The 21514-nt window shown below is 41.9% G+C and overlaps 2 non-coding genes across 2 annotated transcripts; both read right to left on the bottom strand.

Annotated features, from left to right (window-relative positions):
- Positions 1 to 5437: 5437 nt before the first annotated feature.
- Positions 5438 to 5545, bottom strand: LOC130959051 (small nucleolar RNA R71). The gene has a single exon (XR_009078147.1). It is a non-coding gene; the product is annotated as a small nucleolar RNA R71 (small nucleolar RNA).
- A 7172-nt stretch (positions 5546 to 12717) lies between these two features.
- On the bottom strand, positions 12718 to 12825 carry LOC130959671 (small nucleolar RNA R71). Its single transcript, XR_009078740.1, has one exon. It is a non-coding gene; the product is annotated as a small nucleolar RNA R71 (small nucleolar RNA).
- Between the last annotated feature and the right edge of the window lie 8689 nt (positions 12826 to 21514).

The raw sequence follows: 21514 nt of genomic DNA, 5'->3' as shown, positions 1-21514 counted from the left end.
GAGTCCTAGAAAGTACCCCGCCAAGGCGCATTAATTTATGCTCGACAAAACGCAAAAAATCATTTGCCAAAAGGCCACACAAGGTCGGCAAAGATAAAGCGACGAGGTTCAAATTAATGTGAGAAGTTATAAAGTAACTCTGAAAAGGCTCAAAAAGGCCAAAAAGAGATTACAAAAATAACTTAAAAAGGGCCGACCAAACGACAAAGTCGGACCCAACAAAAGGAGGTACTCGAAGGCCCGAGGTCCAAGATTTCGAAAACGCTTACTAAAAAGTTGCTACACACGAACAACTAAAAAGTTCAAGCGAAAGAACGAAATCAAAGGAAGTTTCGAAAACGCTTGCTAAAAAGTTGTTATCCAAAAACAACTAAAAAGCATAAAAGCGGAAACAAAAGCCAAAACGCGAAACAAGGCTAAAACAAAAGTTTCAAAACGCTAGCTAGAAAGTTGTCAGCCAAAAAACAACTAAAAAGCATAAAAGCGGAAACAAAAGCCAAAACACGAACAAAGGCTAAAACAAGAATTTCAAAACGCTAGCTAAAAAGTTGTTATCCAAAAACAACTAAAAAGCATAAAAGCGGAAACAAAAGCCAAAACGCGAAACAAGGCTAAAACAAAAGTTTCAAAACGCTAGCTAGAAAGTTGTTAGCCAAAAAACAACTAAAAAGCATAAAAGCGGAAACAAAAGCCAAAACGCGAACAAAGGCTAAAACAAGAATTTCAAAACGCTAGCTAGAAAGTTGTCAGCCAAAAAACAACTAAAAAGCATAAAAGCGGAAACAAAAGCCAAAATGCGAACAAAGGCTAAAACAAGAATTTCAAAACGCTAGCTAAAAAGTTGTTATCCAAAAACAACTAAAAAGCATAAAAGCGGAAACAAAAGCCAAAACGCGAAACAAGGCTAAAACAAAAGTTTCAAAACGCTAGCTAGAAAGTTGTTAGCCAAAAAACAACTAAAAAGCATAAAAGCGGAAACAAAAGCCAAAACGCGAACAAAGGCTAAAACAAGAATTTCAAAACGCTAGCTAAAAAGTTGTTATCCAAAAACAACTAAAAAGCATAAAAGCGGAACAGAAAGTCAAAACGTGAACAAAACACCGCATAATAAGCTAAAAGTTACCACAAGTAGCTAATAAAGCAAAAAAGGTGTCCAAAAGCGTTCAACAGAAACCATCCAAAGAACCCACAGGTCGGGCAAAACACCAAAAATAAAAAGATTACAAAGGATCAAGGACCTTTCCAGACTCCTCATCAACAGAAGGCTGCGGAGCAAACATAGAAATCGGGACTGCATCGACGGCAACGTCACCCGGGTTTGAAACCCCCACACCAGATCCATTCCCGGCCAAAGAGGAAGTCGGGTTCTCAACAGGAACTTCGGGGTCGGACGCCGGAACCTCATCCTCGTTTGGAGCAGGAACAATCCTTCCCTCCACCACAACGTTATCCGTACTAAATAAACTCAGATCCAGGTCGGGAGCAAGAACCCGGACCTGAGCCTTCAGATTTTCAAACATAGCGTCCATACCCTTGGCCACATGACCTTCCAGCTCGTAAAACTTGTCCTGCGCAGATTGCAACTCCTCCTTCGTCTCCACAAGCTCGGCATATAGCCGGGTATAATTCTCTGTGGCCGCCTTCGCCATCTCCTCAGATGTCTTCGCTGACGCCACAGCCGCAGTAGCCCTAGCTTTCTCTTTCTCCAAAGAAGCCTCCAGCTCAGTAATCCTGGCAGCCTTCAGTTGACTAATCTTATCAAGCTCGGACTGAGCCTTCTCAAGTCGGGAGCTAGTCGCCCTAAGAGGAGATTTCTTGAACTCCCGGGCAATAGCGGCATGAAGACTAGCCATCCGAACACAGCTCCGCGCCATATACTGAAAATGATGCTCCATAGACACATCATCAGTAGAAATAAAGGTCTGAGGAAGGATATGCTGCTCAATCCAACCAAGAGCATCAAAATCCTTGTCATTAAAACCCGCAAGCTCCTGAGAGGTCTTCTGTTTCTTGGGGGGAGGACCCGAGGTCGAAGGCGGGGAAAGGTGACCGGGCCCAGAGGTCGGAGGATCTTGAGTTATAGCTCGGAACTGAGGAGTCGGAATGGTCTTCGACCGAGTCTGAACACCCAAAGTAGGCTTCTGCGGAGAAGATCGGGCAGAAGCCTCAGCCTCGATATTCCGAGCAGCCGCAGACTTCTTCGACCGACGAAGGAACTTCATGGAATCCGCCTGAGAAGACATCTCTGCAGAAACAAAAGAAAGGGATTATCACAACAGAAATTCCACCAAAACAAGCAAAGCCAAATACTAAAAAGATGAAACTCGGAGAGGTCGGGAACTACCTAACTCGGAACGGAGAAGGCTTGGATCTCCCAACATTTTCTTCGTGTCCAAGTGAGGTGCCCGACCCCATAAACCGCTCACCACACCCACAAAAGCCTGCTCCACCTCATCTAAACTCTCAAGAGTATACTTGGCAGACACTACATTTTCCTGCCAACAAAGAGGAAAAGAAGGCTCCCCACTCTCATCTAGAAAGAAAGGTCGGACATCTCCAGCAGCCCGGACCTTGAAATAATAGTTCTTAAAATCATGAAAGGACTCATCATACAAGGTACAAAACTTCTTTCCCTGGTTTGCCCTAAAAGAGACCCAAGACACCTTACCTCCACCCGACCCCGGCTTCGTCAACACAAACAGATAGGAAAAAAGAGAAATAGAGGGGAGACGCCCAAAAACTGACACAAAAGTTGAAACAGCTTTAAAAATGCCCAAGAATTCGGATGGAGCTGCGTAGGGGCAAGGTTACAAGACCACAAAACCTCAGACTCCAGGTCGGTAAAAGGAAGTCGGACATTCAGCTTAGAGAAAAAACAATCATAAGCGTAAAAGAAGAGCTTCTCGGAACTATCTAAAGGCGGGAAGCAAACTCTCTCCTCGGAATCCGGGGCTACTAGTTCATAATCCCTCTCAGACTCTCTATCTTCACATATGCTACATTGCCTACGAAATCTAGCTAAATACTCAGAATCTACCACAGAAGGGACTTTTAGAGGAACAGGATCTACCCAACCAAGACCACTTGGAATCTTGGTCGACATCGCTTGAAGTACCTTTCGAGACATAAAAATTCTTGCCTACAATGAAGAATACAACAGCAAACAAAATCACATAAAGGCAGACCGCAAAAAACCCATTCAGCAAAGCAAGAAACAAAGATCTTTTAGAAGAAAATACAGCAAACCCGGAGCAAAATACCAGAGAACCAGAAAAAGAGCCCCCCCATGTACAAACAACAAAGCAATGGCGGCGCCTCTTCTCGGGGCAACCCAGGCATAAAGAAACAGAAAGCCACGCAAAAAACAGAAAGGCATATGTGTACAAGAAAAAGGGAGGCATGGAAACAAACCTGGAAAAGAAAGAAACGAAGACGGCGAACTCCGAAGCAAAGAGAACGAAACGACGGCACAAAGAAAAACCCAGAGAAACACACGGAGAGATTCAGGGAAGAAGAGCAAAGAGAAAAGAAGAAGCAATGCTCGAAAAAGGATAAACGAAAAAAACGAAGAAAGGGGCAAATAAATAAAGCCCTCACAGAGCCCGAACGGAAATCGAGGAAAAACGGTAAAATGCAATAAATGCAGGAAACGGCCACTTTGAAATTTGAAAAAACTACTATGCCCGAGCTCGACCTCTCAAAGAGACGAACTCGGGCAGGGGCACTGTTCATACCCTGACCGAGCTCCCCAAACTCGGCAAGTTCATAAAAGGTCCGACCTCGTCCCAAAGGCCCACGCCTGAGGTCGGACCTCGGACAAATAAAGCTGAGAAAGCCCATCAAAGGGAACGAAGCCCAAAAACCTAAAGGCCAAAGAGGCCTAGGAAAAGGCGGTTCCACAAAGATAGGGATAAAACTCCCAAAAGATAAGATAAGATAAGAATATCTTATCCAGGGAAGATCACGGCCAACTACTATAAATACACTGGAGCACCCAGGTATAACTCATACTCTAATTCTACTCAATATCTGCTTGGACCCATGCTAACTTAAGCATCGGAGTGTCATTGCAGGTACCACCACCAACCACTCAGCATATCAAGCTCGGGTCATCAATCCCCCCATCTCGGGCCTCCCTAAAGACGACCGAGCTGCCCGTTTCAGGTAACCCTCGGAACAGATACCATTCTGGGCGTTTAACGCCAGGATGGCACAAGAGGGAAGATTTTGTTTTTCAAATCAATTTTTTTTCAAGTTTTCAAAGTTTTTCAAAATCAAATCTTTTTCAAATCATATCTTTTCAATCAAATGTTTTCAAAATCAATTTCTTTCCTTTTTCAAAGATACTTACTAATAATTAATGATTTGATTGAACATCTCAAGTTTGTTACCTTTTCTGTTGAGAAAGGTTTAATGTTTGAATCATATCTTTTCTTGTTAGGCAAGTCATTAATTTTTAAAATCAAATCTTTTTTTTTAAAAAAAAAATGTTTTTCAAATCATATCTTCTCAATCACATCTTTTTAAAAACCAATCATATCTTCTTAACCACATCTTTTTCAAAATAGTTTTCAATCAAATCTTTTTGATTTCTATTTTCAAAGTCTTTTTCAAAAATCACTTGATTTCTTCCCCACTTTTATTTTTCGAAAATCAATTAGTGTTTTTCAAAATGTTTTCAAAATCTTTTACTTAATTTTCGAAAATTACTTCCCCTCTTCTCACATCCTTCTATTTATGGAGTATCACTCCTTCTTAATGCACAATTCGAACTCTATCTAATCAAGTTCGAATTCTTCTACCTCCTTCTTCTATTTTTCTTTTTCTCTGACACCTCAAGGAATCTCTATACTGTGACATAGAGGATTCCACATTTTCTTGTTCTCTTCTCTTTCATATGAGCAGGAGCAGAGACAAAGGCATTCTTGTTGAAGCTGACCCTGAACCTGAAAGGACCTTGAAGCGAAAGCTAAGAGAAGCTAAGGCACAACTCTCTGTTGAGGACCTGACCGAATTCTTCAAAGAAGAAGAACCTATGGCAGCCGAAAACAACAACATGCCAACAATGCAAGGAAGGTGCTGGGTGACTTTACTGCACCTACTCCCGACTTCTATGGGAGAAGCATCTCTATCCCTGCCATTGGAGCAAACAACTTTGAGCTTAAGCCTCAGTTAGTTTCTCTAATGCAACAGAATTGCAAGTTCCATGGACTTCCATTGGAAGATCCTCATCAGTTTTTAGCTGAGTTCTTGCAAATCTGTGACACAGTCAAGACTAATGGGGTTGAACCTGAGGTCTACAGACTGATGCTATTCCCTTTTGCTGTAAGACAGAGCTAGAATATGGTTGGACTCACAACCTAAAGAAAGCCTGGACTCTTGGGAAAAGCTAGTCAATGCCTTCTTGGCAAAGTTCTTTCCACCTCAAAAATTGAGTAAGCTTAGAGTGGAAGTCCAAACCTTCAGACAAAAGGATGGTGAATCCCTCTATGAAGCTTGGGAAAGATACAAACAATTAATCAGAAAGTGTCCCTCAGACATGCTTTCTGAATGGAGCATCATAGGTATTTTCTATGATGGTCTCTCTGAACTATCCAAGATGTCTTTGGATAGCTCTGCTGGAGGATCTCTTCATCTGAAGAAGACGCCTACAGAGGCTCAAGAGCTCATTGAAATGGTTGCAAATAACCAATTCATGTACACTTCTGAAAGAAATCCTGTAAACAATGGGACAAGTCAGAAGAAAGGAGTTCTTGAGATTGATACTCTGAATGCCATTTTGGCTCAGAATAAGATATTGACTCAACAAGTCAATTTGATTTCTCAAAGTCTGTCTGGAATGCAAAATGCACCAAGCAGTACTAAGGATGCTTCCTCTGAAGAAGAAGCTTATGATCCTGAGAACCCTTCAATGGAAGAGGTGAATTACCTAGGAGAACCCTATGGAAACACCTATAATTCTTCATGGAGAAATCACCCAAATTTCTCATGGAAGAATCAAGAGAGACCTCAATAAGGTTTCAATAACAATAATGGTGGAAGAAACAGGTTTAGCAATGGCAAGCCTTTTCCATCATCTTCTCAGCAACAAACAGAGAATTCTAAGCAGAACCCCTCTGACTTAGCAACCATGGTCTCTGATCTAATCAAAACCACTCAAAGTTTCATGACTGAAACAAGGTCCTCCATTAGGAATTTGGAGGCACAAGTGGGACAGCTGAGCAAGAAAGTTATTGAACTCCCTCCTAGTACTCTCCCAAGTAATACAGAAGAAAATCCAAAAGGAGAGTGGAAAGCCATAACCATGGCCGAATCTGGAGAGGAAAGAGAGGAAGTGGACGCCACTGAGGAAGGCCTCAATGGGCGTGCACTGACCTCCAATGAGTTCCCTAGTGAGGAACCATGGGAATCTAAGGCTCAAAATGAGACCATAGAGATTCCATTGGATTTACTTCTGCCATTCATGAGCTCTGATGAGTATTCTTCCTCTGAAGAGGATGAGTATGTCACTGAAGAGCAAGTTGCTAAATACCTTGGAGCAATCATGAAGCTAAATGACAAGTTATTTGGAAATGAGACTTGGGAGAATGAACCTCCTTTGCTCACCAAAGAACTGGATGACTTGTCTAGGCAGAAATTACCTCAAAAGAAACAAGATCCTGGGAAGTTTTCAATACCTTGCACCATAGGCACCATGACCTTCAAGAAGGCTCTGTGTGACTTAGGGTCAAGTGTAAACCTCATGCCTCTCTCTGTAATGGAGAAGCTAGGGATCTTTGAGGTACAAGCTGCAAGAATCTCACTAGAGATGGCAGACAACTCAAGAAAACAAGCTCATGGACTTGTAGACGATGTTTTGGTGAAGATTGAGGACCATTACATCCCTACTGATTTCATAGTCCTAGAGACTGGGGAGTGCATGGATGAATCCATCATCCTTGGCAGACCCTTCCTAGCCACAGCAAAGGATGTGATTGATGTTGATGGAGGAGAACTGATCATTCAAGTGAATGAAGAATCCTTTGTGTTTAAGGCTCAAGGATATCCCTCTGTCACCATGGAGAGGAAGCATGAAGAGCTTCTCTCAAATCAGAGTCAAACAGAGCCCCCACAGTCAAACTCTAAGTTTGGTGTTGGGAGGCCACAACCAAACTCTAAGTTTGGTGTTGAACCCCCACATTCAAACTCTAAGTTTGGTGTTGGGAGGTTCCAACATTGCTCTGAGAAAATATGAGGCTCCATGAGAGCCCTCTGTCAAGCTACTGACATTAAAGAAGCGCTTGTTGGGAGGCAACCCAATGTTATATTTTATCTATTTTCCTTTGTTATTTTATTTTTTTAGGTTGATGATCATAAGAAGTCACAAAATCAATTGAAAAAGCAAAAACAGAATGAAAAACAGGAAGAAAAACAGCACACCCTGGAGGAAGAACCCACTGGCGTTTAAACGCCAGTGAGGCTAGCAGTTGGGCGTTTAACGCCCAGTCTGGCACCATTCTGGGCGTTTAACGCCAGAAAGGGGCACCAGACTGGCGTTAAACGCCAGAAAAGGGCAAGAACCTGGCGTTAAACGCCAGGAATGGGCATCAGCCCGGCGTTTAACGCCAGAAATGGCTCAAAACGTGATTTTGAATGCCATTTGGTGCAGGGATGACTTTTCCTTGACACCACAGGATCTGTGGACCCCACAGGATCCCCACCAACCCACTACTCTCTCTCTTCTTCTTCACCCATTCACCAATCACCTCAATACCTCTTCCCCAAAAACCCTTCACCTATCAACTCCCATCTTTCTCTTCACCACTCACATCCATCCTTCATAAAACCCCACCTACCTCACCCTTCAAATTCAAACCACTTTCCCTCCCAAACCCACCCATAATGGCCGAACCCTATCCCCCCTCTCTCCTATAAATACCCTTCTTCACTCCTTCATTTTCACACAACCTAAACACCACTTCTCCCCCTCCTTGGCCGAATACATAAGCCACTCCCTTCTTCCTCATTTCTTCTTCTTCTACTCTCTTCTTTCTTCTTTTGCTCGAGGACGAGCAAACCTTTTAAGTTTGGTGTGGTAAAAGCGTTGCTTTTTCGTTTTTCCATAACCATTTATGGCATCCAAGGCCGGAGAAACCTCTAGAAAGAGGAAAGGGAAGGCAAAAGCTTCCACCTCCGAGTCATGGGAGATAGATAGATTCATCTCAAGGGTGCATCAAGACCACTTCTATGAAGTTGTGGCCTTGAAGAAGGTGATCCCCGAGGTCCCCTTTTCACTCAAAAAGGGTGAATATCCGGAGATCCGCCATGAGATCCGAAGAAGAGGTTGGGAAGTCCTTACCAACCCCATTCAACAAGTTGGAATCTTGATGGTTCAAGAGTTCTATGCCAATGCATGGATCACCAAGAACCATGATCAAAGTGTGAACCCGGATCCAAAGAATTATCTCACTATGGTTCGGGGGAAATACTTGGATTTTAGTCCGGAAAATGTAAGGTTAGCATTCAACTTGCCCATGATGCATGGAGATGAACATCCTTACACTAGAAGGGTCAACTTTGATCAAAGGTTGGACCAAGTCCTCACAGTCATATGTGAAGAGGGCACACAATGGAAGAGAGATTCAAGAGGGAAGCCGGTTCAATTGAGAAGGCATGACCTCAAGCCCATGGCTAGAGGATGGTTGGAGTTAATTCAACGCTCAATCATTCCCACTAGCAACCGGTCCGAAGTTACTCTAGACTGAGCCATCATGATTCATAGCATCATGATTGGAGAAGAAGTGGAAGTTCATGAGGTCATAGCTCAAGAACTCTACAAGGTGGCGGACAAGTCTTCCACCTTGGCAAGGTTAGCCTTCCCTCATCTCATTTGTCACCTCTGTTATTCAGTTGGAGTTGACATAGAGGGAGACACCCCTATTGATGAGGACAAGCCCATCACTAAGAAGAGGATGGAGCACACAAGAGACCCCACTCATCCTGAGATCCCTGAGATTCCTTGATGAGCGGATAATTTGTATGCTTTTTGGCATTGTTTTTAGTATGTTTTTGATATGATCTAGTTAGTTTTTAGTATATTTTTATTAGTTTTTAGTTAAAATTCACTTTTCTGGACTTTACTATGAGTTTGTGTGTTTTTCTGTGATTTCAGGTATTTTCTGGCTGAAATTGAGGGACCTGAGCAAAAATCTGATCCAGAGACCAAAAAGGACTGCAGATGCTGTTGGATTCTGACCTCCCTGCACTCGAAGCGGATTTTCTGGAGCTATAGAAGCCCAATTGGCGCGCTCTCAACGGCGTTGGAAAGTAGACATCCTGGGCTTTCCAGCAATATATGATAGTCTATACTTTGCCCAAGCTTTGATGGCCCAAACCGGCGTTCAAAGTCACCTCAAGAAATCCCAGCGTTAAACGCTGGAACTGGCACCCAAATGGGAGTTAAACGCCCAAACTGGCACCAAAGCTGGCGTTTAACTCCAAGAAGAGTCTCTACACGAAATTTGCTTCATTGCTCAGCCCAAGCACACACCAAGTGGGCCCGGAAGAGGATTTTTATGTCATTTACTCATTTCTGTACACCTTAGGCTACTAGTTTTCTATAAGTAGGACCTTTTACTATTGTATTTATCATCTGGGGATTATTTTAGATCCTTTGATCACTTTGGGGAGGCTGGCCTCACGGCCATGCCTAGACCTTATGCTTATGTATTTTCAACGGTGGAGTTTCTACACACCATAGATTAAGGTGTGGAGCTCTGCTGTACCTCGAGTATTAATGCAATTACTATTGATCTTTCATTCAATTCCGCTTGTTCTTGTTCCAAGATATCACTTGTTCTTCAACTTGATGAAGGTGATGATTGACGCCCATCACCATTCTCACTCATGAACAAAGTGACTGACAACCACTCTTGTTCTACAAGCATTTGAGGCTTAGTGAATATCTCTTGGATTTCTGATTGCACGATGCATGGTTGATCGCCTGACAACCGAGTGCTCACCTGACAAACGAGCCAGCCATTCCGTGAGATCAGAGTCTTCGTGGTATAGGCAAGAACTGATGGCAGCATTCAAGAGAACCCGGAAGGTCTAACCTTGTCTGTGGTATTCTGAGTAGGATTCAATGATTGAATGACTGTGACGTGCTTCAAACCTGTAACCTACTGGGCGTTAGTGACAGACGCAAAAGAGTTATTCTATTCCGGTAGGGGAGGGAACCACACCGGTGATTGGCAGCACTGTGACAGAGTGTATGCATTAGCTTTCACTGCGAGGATGGGAGGTAGCTGCTGACAACAGTGAGACCCTACACGAGCTTGCCATGGAAAGGAGTAAGAAAGGATTGGATGAAGGCAGTAGGAAAGCAGAGAGACGGAAGGGAAGGCATCTTCATGCGTTTATCTGAAGTTCCTACCAATGAATTACATAAGTATCTCTATCCTTATCTTTTATGTTATTTTCGTTCATCACCATATACATCTGAGTTTGCCTGACTAAGATTTACAAGATGACCATAGCTTGCTTCAATACTAACAATCTCCGTGGGATCGACCCTTACTCACGTAAGGTTTATTACTTGGACGACCCAGTGCACTTGCTGGTTAGTTGTGCGAAGTTGTGTAATGCCATGGTATTGAGCCACCAAGTTCTTGGAGCCATTACCGGGGATTATTTGAGTTGTGAAAAAGTATTGTTCACAATTTCGCGCACCAAGTTTTTGGCGCCGTTGCCGGGGATTGTTCAAGTTTTGAGCAAGCTTTTGGTAACATCAGTGCCAAGATCCGGCAACAACATCAAGTTTTTGGTGTTATGCCCGGGATTGTTTAGGCTGGACAACTGACGGTTCATCTTGTTGCTTAGATTAGGTATTATTTTTTTTCGAAATTCTTGAAGATGAATTCTAGAGTTTCATGATGATTTGTTGAAATCTGGCTGGCTGAGAAGCCATGTCTAATCTCATTGGACCGAGGTTTCAACTTATCACCACAAGAACTTGTTGATTTCTTATCAATCTTGCTTTTGGAGCAGTGATTTGCTAAGGCTTGGCTGGCCTCTGGCCATGTCTAGTGTTTTGGACCGAAGCTTTCTTTGAAAGCTTGGCTGGCTGTGAAGCCATGTCTAATTCCTGGACCGGAGTCTTAGACTAGCATTGCACTGATTCCTAGAATTCTCATTAAGAATTTTGATACCTTTTCCCATTTAATTTTCGAAAAACACAAAAAAAAAATCCAAAAATATTTTTAATTTGTGTCTTTTCAAGTCAATGATACAAAGAATTGAAGATTCAGAACATACTGCAGAGGAATTACACAGAAAAAGCTGAGCATTCAAAAATGCCCAGTGAAGAAGGCAGACTGGCGTTTAAACGCCAGCCAGGGCACCTGGTTGGGCGTTTAACGCCCAAAGAGGTAGCATTTTGGGCGTTAAACGCCAGAATGTATACCATTCTGGGCGTTTAACGCCAGGATGGTGCTAGGGGGAAGATTTTGTTTTCAAATCAATTTTTTTAGTTTTTCAAAATCAAATCTTTTTCAAATCAAATCTTTTCAATCAAATGTTTTCAAAATCAATTTCTTTCCTTTTTAAATGATACTTACTAACAATTAATGATTTGACTGAACATCTCAAAATTGTTGCCTTTTCTGTTGAGGAAGGTTTTATGTTTGAATCATATCTTTTCTTGTTAGGCAAGTCATTAATTTTTAAAATCATATCTTTTCAAATTGTTTTCAAATCATATCTTTTAAAATTGTTTTCAAATCATATCTTCTCAATCACATCTTTTTAAAACCATAACTTTTCAATTAAATCTTTTTAACCACATCTTTTTCAAAATAGTTTTCAATCAAATCTTTTTAATTTCTAATTTCAAAATCTTTTTCAAAAATCAATTGATTTCTTTTTCACTTTTAATTTTCGAAAATTATCAATCAAATTTTCAAAATGTTTTCAAAATCTTTTAAATGAATTTTCGAAAATTCTCTTCCCTCCTTCCCACATCCTTCTATTTATGGAGTACCACTCCTTCTGAATGCACAATTCGAACCTTATCTAACTAAAGTTCGAATTCTTCTTCTCCTTCTTCTTTCTATTTCTCTTTTCCTCTGACATTTCAAGGAATCTCTATACTGTGACATAGAGGATTCCACATTTTCTTTTTCTCTTCTCTTTCATATGAGCAGGAGCAGAGACAAAGGCATTCTTGTTGAAGCTGACCCTGAACCTGAGAGAACCTTGAAGCGAAAGCTAAGAGAAGCCAAGGCACAACTCTCTTTAGAGGACCTGACCGAATTCTTCAAGGAAGAAGAACACATGGCAGCCGAAAACAACAACAATGCCAACAATGCAAGGAAGGTGCTGGGTGACTTCACTGCACCTACTCCTGATTTCTATGGGAGAAGCATCTCTATCCCTGCCATTGGAGCAAACAACTTTGAGCTTAAGCCTCAATTAGTTTCTCTAATGCAACAGAATTGCAAGTTCCATGGACTTCCAATGGAAGATCCTCATCAGTTTTTAGCCGAATTCTTGCAAATCTGTGACACAGTCAAGACTAATGGGGTTAACCCTGAGGTCTATAGACTGATGCTATTCCCTTTTGCTGTAAGAGACAGAGCTAGAATATGGTTGGATTCTCAACCTAAAGAAAGCCTGGACTCTTGGGAAAAGCTAGTCAATGCCTTCTTGGCAAAGTTCTTTCCACCACAAAGATGGAGTAAGCTTAGAGTGGAAGTCCAAACCTTCAAACAGAAGGATGGAGAATCCCTCTATGAAGCTTGGGAAAGATACAAACAATTAATCAAAAGATGTCCTTCAGACATGCTTTCTGAATGGAGCATCATAGGTATTTTCTATGATGGTCTCTCTGAACTATCCAAGATGTCTTTGGATAGCTCTGCTGGAGGATCTCTTCATCTGAAGAAGACGCCTACTGAGGCTCAAGAACTGATTGAAATGGTTGCAAATAACCAATTCATGTACACTTCTGAAAGGAATCCTGTGAACAATGGGACTAGTCAGAAGAAAGGAGTTCTTGAAATTGACACTCTGAATGCCATTTTGGCTCAGAATAAAATATTGACTCAACAAGTCAATCTGATTTCTCAAAGTCTGTCTGGAATGCAAAATGCACCAAACAGTACTAAGGATGCTTCATCTGACGAAGAAGCTTATGATCCTGAGAACCCTTCAGTGGAAGAGGTAAATTACCTGGGAGAACCCTATGGTAACACCTATAATTCTTCATGGAGAAACCACCCAAATCTCTCATGGAAGAATCAAGAGAGATCTCAACAAGGTTTCAATAATAATGGTGGAAGAAACAGGTTTAACAATGGTAAACCTTTTCCATCATCTTCTCAGCAACAGACAGAGAGCTCTAAGCAGAATACCTCTGACTTAGCAACCATGGTCTCTGATCTAATCAAAACCACTCAAAGTTTCATGACTGAAACTAGATCCTCCATTAGGAATTTGGAAGGACAAGTGGGTCAGCTGAGCAAGAAAATTTCTGAACTTCCCCCAAGCACTCTCCCAAGTAACACTGAAGAAAATCCAAAAGGAGAGTGCAAAGCCATAAATATGGCCGAATTCTGGGAGGAAGAAGAGGCAGTGAACGCCACTGAGGAAGGCCTCACTGGACGTCCACTGGCCTCCAATGAGTTCCCCAATGAGGAACCTTGGGAATCTGAGGCTCAAACTGAGACCATAGAGATTCCCTTGGACTTACTACTGCCTTTCATGAGCTCTGATGAGTATTCTTCCTCTGAAGAGGAGGAGTATGTCACTGAGGAGCAAGTTGCTAAATACCTTGGAGCAATCATGAAGCTGAATAACAAGTTATTTGGAAATGAGACTTGGGAGGATGAACCCCCTTTGCTCACCAAAGAACTGGATAACTTGTCTAGGCAGCAATTGCCTCAAAAGAGGCAAGATCCTGGGAAGTTTTCTATACCTTGTACCATAGGCACCATAACCTTCAAGAAGGCCTTGTGTGACTTAGGGTCAAGTGTAAACCTCATGCCCCTCTCTGTAATGGAGAAATTAGGGATCTTTGAGGTGCAAGCTACAAGAATCTCATTAGAGATGGCAGACAATTCAAGAAAACAAGCTCATGGACTTGTAGAGAATGTTTTGGTGAAGATTGAGGACCATTACATCCCTACTGACTTCATAGTCCTAGAGACTGGGAAGTGCATGGATGAATCAATCATCCTTGGCAGACCCTTCCTAGCCACAGCAAAGGCTGTGATTGATGTTGATAGAGGAGAGTTGATCATTCAAGTGAATGAAGAATCCTTGGTGTTTAAGGCCCAAGGATATCCCTCTGTCATCATGGAGAAGAAGCATGAAGAGCTTCTCTCAAAACAGAGCCAAACAGAGCCCCCACAGTCAGACTCTAAGTTTGGTGTTGGGAGGCCACAATCAAACTCTAAGTTTGGTGTTGGGAAGTTCCAACATGGTTCTGAGCATCTCTGAGGCTCCATGAGAGTCCTCTGTCAAGCTAATGACAGTAAAGAAGCGCTTGTTGGGAGGCAACCCAATGTTTTATAATTAATTATTTTCTTTTGTTATTTTATCTCTTTTGTAGGTTGATGATCATAAGAAGTCACAAAAACAATGAAAAAAGCAAAAACAAAATGAAAAACAGGAAGAAAAACAGCACACCCTGGAGAAGAAGAAGCTGGCGTTCAAACGCCAGTAATGCTAGCTGTTGGGCGTTTAACGCCCAGTCTGGCACCATTCTGGGCGTTTAACGCCAGAAAGGGGCACCAGACTGGCGTTAAACGCCAGTAAAGGGCAACAACCTGGCGTTAAACGCCAGGAATGGGCACCAGCCCGGCGTTTAACGCCAGAAATAGCTCAAAACGTGATTTTGAGCAACATTTGGTGCAGGGATGACTTTTCCTTGACACCACAGGATCTGTGGACCCCACAGGACCCCACCATCACTCTCTCTCTTCTTCCCCCATTCACCAATCACCTCAACACCTCTTCCCCAAAAACCCTCACCTATCAAATCCCATCTTTCTCTTCACCACTCACATCCATCCTTCATAAAACCCCACCAACCTCACCCTTCAAATTCAAACCACTTTCCCTCCCAAACCCACCCTCAAATGGCCGAACCCTCATCCCCCTCTTTCCTATATAAACCCCTCTTTACCCCACCATTTTCCCACTACCTAAACACCACTTCTCCCCCTCCTTGGCCGAATACACCACCATCTCCCTCTTCCTCATTTCTTCCTCTTCTACTCTCTTCTTTCTTCTTTTGCTCGAGGACGAGCAAACATTTTAAGTTTGGTGTGGTGAAAGCGTTGCTTTTTCGTTTTTCCATAACCATTTATGGCATCCAAGGCCGGAGAAACCTCTAGAAAGAGGAAAGGGAAGGCAAAGGCTTCCACCTCCGAGTCATGGGAGATGGATAGATTCCTCTCAAGGGTGCATCAAGACCACTTCTATGAAGTTGTGGCCTTGAAGAAGGTGATCCCCGAAGTCCCCTTTTCACTCAAAAAGGGTGAATATCCGGAGATCCGCCATGAGATCCGAAGAAGAGGTTGGGAAGTACTTACCAACCCCATTCAACAAGTCGGAATCTTGATGGTTCAAGAGTTCTATGCCAATGCATGGATCACCAAGAACCATGACCAAAGTGTGAACCCGGATCCAAAGAATTATCTTACTATGGTTCGGGGGAAATACTTGGATTTTAGTCCGGAAAGTGTGAGGGTGGCGTTCAACTTGCCTATGATGCAAGGAGATGAGCATCCTTACACTAGAAGGGTCAACTTTGATCAAAGGTTGGACCAAGTCCTCACAGTCATATGTGAAGAGGGCGTACAGTGGAAGCAAGATTCAAGAGGAAAGCCGGTCCAATTGAGAAGGCATGACCTCAAACCCGTGGCTAGAGGATGGTTAGAGTTCATACAACGCTCAATCATTCCCACTAGCAACCGGTCCGAAGTTACCATAGACCGGGCTATCATGATCCATAGCATCATGATTGAAGAAGAAATAGAGGTTCATGAGGTTATAGCCCAAGAACTCTATAGGGTGGCGGACAAGACCTCTACCTTGGCAAGGTTAGCCTTTCCTCACCTCATTTGTCACCTCTGTTATTCAGTGGAAGTTGACATAGAGGGAGACATCACCATTGATGAGGACAAGCCCATCACTAAGAAAAGGATGGAGTACACAAGAGATCCCACTCATCATGAGATCCCTGAGATTCCTCAAGGGATGAATTTTCCTCCACAAGACTATTGGGGGCAACTAAACACCTCCCTAGGAGAGTTGAGTTCCAATATGGGACAACTAAGGGTGGAGCACCAAGAACACTCCATTCTCCTCCATGAAATTAGAGAAGAACAAAGAATCATGAGAGAGGAGCAACAAAGGCAAGGAAGAGACATTGAGGAGCTCAAGCACTCCATAGGACCTTCAAAAGCAAGGAAGAGCCGCCATCACTGAGGTGGACCCATTCCTTGATTTCCTTGTTCTTTATTCCTTTGTTTTTCGAATTTTAGTGCTTTATGTTATCCATGCTTGTGTCTTATGATCATTAGTGTCTTAGTGTCTATGCCTTAAAGTTATGAATGTCCTATGAATCCATCACCTTTCTTGAATAAAATTGTGCTTAATTGAAAAAGGAAGAATTGCATGAATTTTGAATTTTATAATAGTTTAATTATTTTGATGTGGTGGCAATATTTTTGTTCTCTGAATGTATGCTTAAACAGTGCATATGTATCTTGAATTTGTGGTTCATGAATGTTGGCTCTTGAAAGAATGATGAAAAAGGAGACATGTTATTGAGGATCTGAAAAATCAATAAAATGATTCTTGAAGCAAGAAAAAGCATTGCTATTCAAAAAAAAAAAAAAAAAAAAAAAAAAAAAACCGAAAAAAAAGAGAAAAAAAAAGAAAACGAAAAAAAAATAAGAGTTGTGATCCAAGGCAAATAAGAGTGTGCTTAAGAACCCTGGACACCTCTAATTGGGGACTTTAGCAAAGCTAAGTCACAATCTGAAAAGGTTCACCCAATTATGTGTCTGTGGCATGTATGTATCCGGTGGTAATACTGGAAAGACAGAGTGCTTTGGGCCACAGCCAAGACTCAATAAATAGCTATGTTCAAGAATCATCATACTTTACTAGGAGAATCATTAACACTATCTGGATTCTAAGTTCCTAAAGAAGCCAACCATTCTGAATTTCAAAGGATAGATTGAGATGCCAAAACTGTTCAGAGGCAAAAAGTTAAAAGCCCCGCTCATCTAATTAATACTGATCTTCACAGATGTTTTTGGAATTCATTGCATATTCTCTTCCTTTTATCTTATCTGATTTTCAGTTGCTTGGGGACAAGCAACAATTTAAGTTTGGTGTTGTGATGAGCGGATAATTTGTATGCTTTTTGGCATTGTTTTTAGTATGTTTTTGATATGATCTAGTTAGTTTTTAGTATATTTTTATTAGTTTTTAGTTAAAATTCACTTTTCTGGACTTTACTATGAGTTTGTGTGTTTTTCTGTGATTTCAGGTATTTTCTGGCTGAAATTGAGGGACCTGAGCAAAATCTGATCCAGAGACCAAAAAGGACTGCAGATGCTGTTGGATTCTGACCTCCCTGCACTCGAAGCGGATTTTCTGGAGCTACAGAAGCCCAATTGGCGCGCTCTCAACGGCGTTGGAAAGTAGACATCCTGGGCTTTCCAGCAATATATGATAGTCCATACTTTGCCCAAGATTTGATGGCCCAAACCGGCGTTCAAAGTCACCTCAAGAAATCCCAGCGTTAAACGCTGGAACTGGCACCCAAATGGGAGTTAAACGCCCAAACTGGCACCAAAGCTGGCGTTTAACTCCAAGAAGAGTCTCTACACGAAATTTGCTTCATTGCTCAGCCCAAGCACACACCAAGTGGGCCCGGAAGAGGATTTTTATGTCATTTACTCATTTCTGTACACCTTAGGCTACTAGTTTTCTATAAGTAGGACCTTTTACTATTGTATTTATCATCTGGGGATTATTTTAGATCCTTTGATCACTTTGGGGAGGCTGGCCTCACGGCCATGCCTAGACCTTATGCTTATGTATTTTCAACGGTGGAGTTTCTACACACCATAGATTAAGGTGTGGAGCTCTGCTGTACCTCGAGTATTAATGCAATTACTATTGATCTTTCATTCAATTCCGCTTGTTCTTGTTCCAAGATATCACTTGTTCTTCAACTTGATGAAGGTGATGATTGACGCCCATCACCATTCTCACTCATGAACAAAGTGACTGACAACCACTCTTGTTCTACAAGCATTTGAGGCTTAGTGAATATCTCTTGGATTTCTGATTGCACGATGCATGGTTGATCGCCTGACAACCGAGTGCTCACCTGACAAACGAGCCAGCCATTCCGTGAGATCAGAGTCTTCGTGGTATAGGCAAGAACTGATGGCAGCATTCAAGAGAACCCGGAAGGTCTAACCTTGTCTGTGGTATTCTGAGTAGGATTCAATGATTGAATGACTGTGACGTGCTTCAAACCTGTAACCTACTGGGCGTTAGTGACAGACGCAAAAGAGTTATTCTATTCCGGTAGGGGAGGGAACCACACCGGTGATTGGCAGCACTGTGACAGAGTGTATGCATTAGCTTTCACTGCGAGGATGGGAGGTAGCTGCTGACAACAGTGAGACCCTACACGAGCTTGCCATGGAAAGGAGTAAGAAAGGATTGGATGAAGGCAGTAGGAAAGCAGAGAGACGGAAGGGAATGCATCTTCGTGCGTTTATCTGAAGTTCCTACCAATGAATTACATAAGTATCTCTATCCTTATCTTTTATGTTATTTTCGTTCATCACCATATACATCTGAGTTTGCCTGACTAAGATTTACAAGATGACCATAGCTTGCTTCAATACTAACAATCTCCGTGGGATCGACCCTTACTCACGTAAGGTTTATTACTTGGACGACCCAGTGCACTTGCTGGTTAGTTGTGCGAAGTTGTGTAATGCCATGGTATTGAGCCACCAAGTTCTTGGAGCCATTACCGGGGATTATTTGAGTTGTGAAAAAGTATTGTTCACAATTTCGCGCACCATTCCTCAAGGGATGCACTTTCCTCCACAAGACTATTGGGAACAACTAAACACCTCCCTAGGAGAATTGAGTTCCAACATGGGACAACTAAGGGTGGAGCACCAAGAACACTCCATTCTCCTCCATGAAATTAGAGAAGATCAAAGAATCATGAGAGAGGAGCAACAAAGACAAGGAAGAGACATTGAGGAGCTCAAGCACTCCATAAGACCTTCAAGAGGAAGAACAAGCCGCCATCACTAAGGTGGACCCGTTCTTTAATCTCCTTGTTCTTTATTTTCTTGTTTTTCGAATTTTAGTGCTTATGTTTATCTATGTTTGTGTCTTATGATCATTAGTGTCTATGCCTTAAAGTTATGAGTGTCCTATGAATCCATCACCTTTCTTAAACAAATGTTCTTAATTGAAAAAGAATAGAATTGCATGAATTTTGAATTTTATAGCAGTTTAATTATTTTGATGTGGTGGCAACACTTTTGTTCTCTGAATGTATGCTTGAACAGTGCATATATCTTTTGAATTTGTGGTTCATGAATGTTGGCTCTTGAAAGAATGATGAAAAAGGAGACATGTTACTGAGGATTTGAAAAATCATAAAAATGATTCTTGAAGCAAGAAAAAGCAGTGAATACAAAAAAAAAAGAGAAGAAAGCAAGCGGAAAAAAAACCGAAAAAAAAAGAAAAAAAAAAGAGAAAGAAAAAGAAAGAAATAAAGTTGTGATCCAAGGCAATAAGAGTGTGCTTAAGAACCCTGGACACCTCTAATTGGGGACTTTAGCAAAGCTGAGTCACAATCTGAAAAGGTTCACCCAATTATGTGTCTGTGGCATGTATGTATCCGGTGGTAATACTGGAAGACAGAGTGCTTTGGGCCACGGCCAAGACTCATGAAGTAGCTATGTTCAAGAATCATCATACTTAACTAGGAGAATCAATAACACTATCTGGATTCTAAGTTCCTAAAGAAGCCAATCATTTTGAATTCCAAAGGATAAAGTGAGATGCCAAAACTATTCAGAGGCAAAAAGCTAAAAGCCCCGCTCATCTAATTAATACTGATCTTCATAGATGTTTTTGGAATTCATTGCATATTCTCTTCTCTTTATCCTATTTGATTTTCAGTTGCTTGGGGACAAGCAACAATTTAAGTTTGGTGTTGTGATGAGCGGATAATTTGTACGCTTTTTGGCATTGTTTTTAGTATGTTTTTAGTATCTTTTAGTTAGTTTTTAGTATATTTTTATTAGTTTTTAGTTAAAATTCACTTTTCTGGACTTTACTATGAGTTTGTGTGTTTTTCTGTGATTTCAGGTATTTTCTGGCTGAAATTGAGGGATCTGAGCAAAAATCTGATCCAGAGACTCAAAAGGACTGCAGATGCTGTTGGATTCTGACCTCCCTGCACTCGAAGAGGATTTTCTGGAGCTACAGAAGCCCAAACGGCGTTGGAAAGTAGACATCCTGGGCTTTCCAGCAATATATGATAGTCCATACTTTGCCCAAGATTTGATGGCCCAAACCGGCGTTCAAAGTCACCCTCAGAAATCCCAGCGTTAAACGCCGGAACTGGCACCAAAATGGGAGTTAAACGCCCAAACTGGCATAAAAGCTGGCGTTTAACTCCAAGAAGAGTCTCTACATGAAAATGCTTCATTGCTCAGCCCAAGCACACACCAAGTGGGCCCGGAAGTGGATTTTTATGTCATTTACTTATCTCTGTACACCCTAGACTACTAGTTCTCTATATATAGGACCTTTGACTATTGTATTTTCATCTTGGTTCTTCTGGTTCCCTCTCTGGGGCCGAAACCAATGATCACTCTTGTTCTTATGTATTTTCAACGGTGGAGTTTCTACACACCATAGATTAAGGTGTGGAGCTCTGCTGTACCTCGAGTATTAATGCAATTACTATTGTTCTTCTATTCAATTCTGCTTGTTCTTGTTCCAAGATATCACTTGTTCTTCAACTTGATGAATGTGATGATCCGTGATACTCATCATCATTCTCACTTATGAACAAAGTGACTGACAACCACTTCTGTTCTACAAGCAACAAGGCTCTAGTGTTTATCTCTTGGATTCTTTAACCGGAATCTTCGTGGTATAGGCGAGAACTGATGGCGGCATTCAAGAGAATCCGGAAGGTCTAACCTTGTCTGTGGTATTCTGAGTAGGATTCAATGATTGAATGACTGTGACGTGCTTCAAACTCCTAGCAGGCGGGGCGTTAGTGACAGACGCAAAAGAATCGCTGGATTCTATTCCGGCCTGACCGAGAACCGACAGCTGATTAGCCATATGCTGTGACAGAGCATAGGAACATTTTCACTGAGAGGATGGGAGGTAGCCACTGACAACGGTGAAACCCTTGCATAAGCTTGCCATGGAAAGGAGTAAGAAGGATTGG

The sequence above is a fragment of the Arachis stenosperma genome, chromosome 10 (genome assembly GCF_014773155.1).
Source record: "Arachis stenosperma cultivar V10309 chromosome 10, arast.V10309.gnm1.PFL2, whole genome shotgun sequence".
NCBI classification, from domain to species: domain Eukaryota; kingdom Viridiplantae; phylum Streptophyta; class Magnoliopsida; order Fabales; family Fabaceae; genus Arachis; species Arachis stenosperma.
Note: the sequence above shows the minus strand (reverse complement) of the source record. Positions and strands in the feature narration are given on the sequence as shown.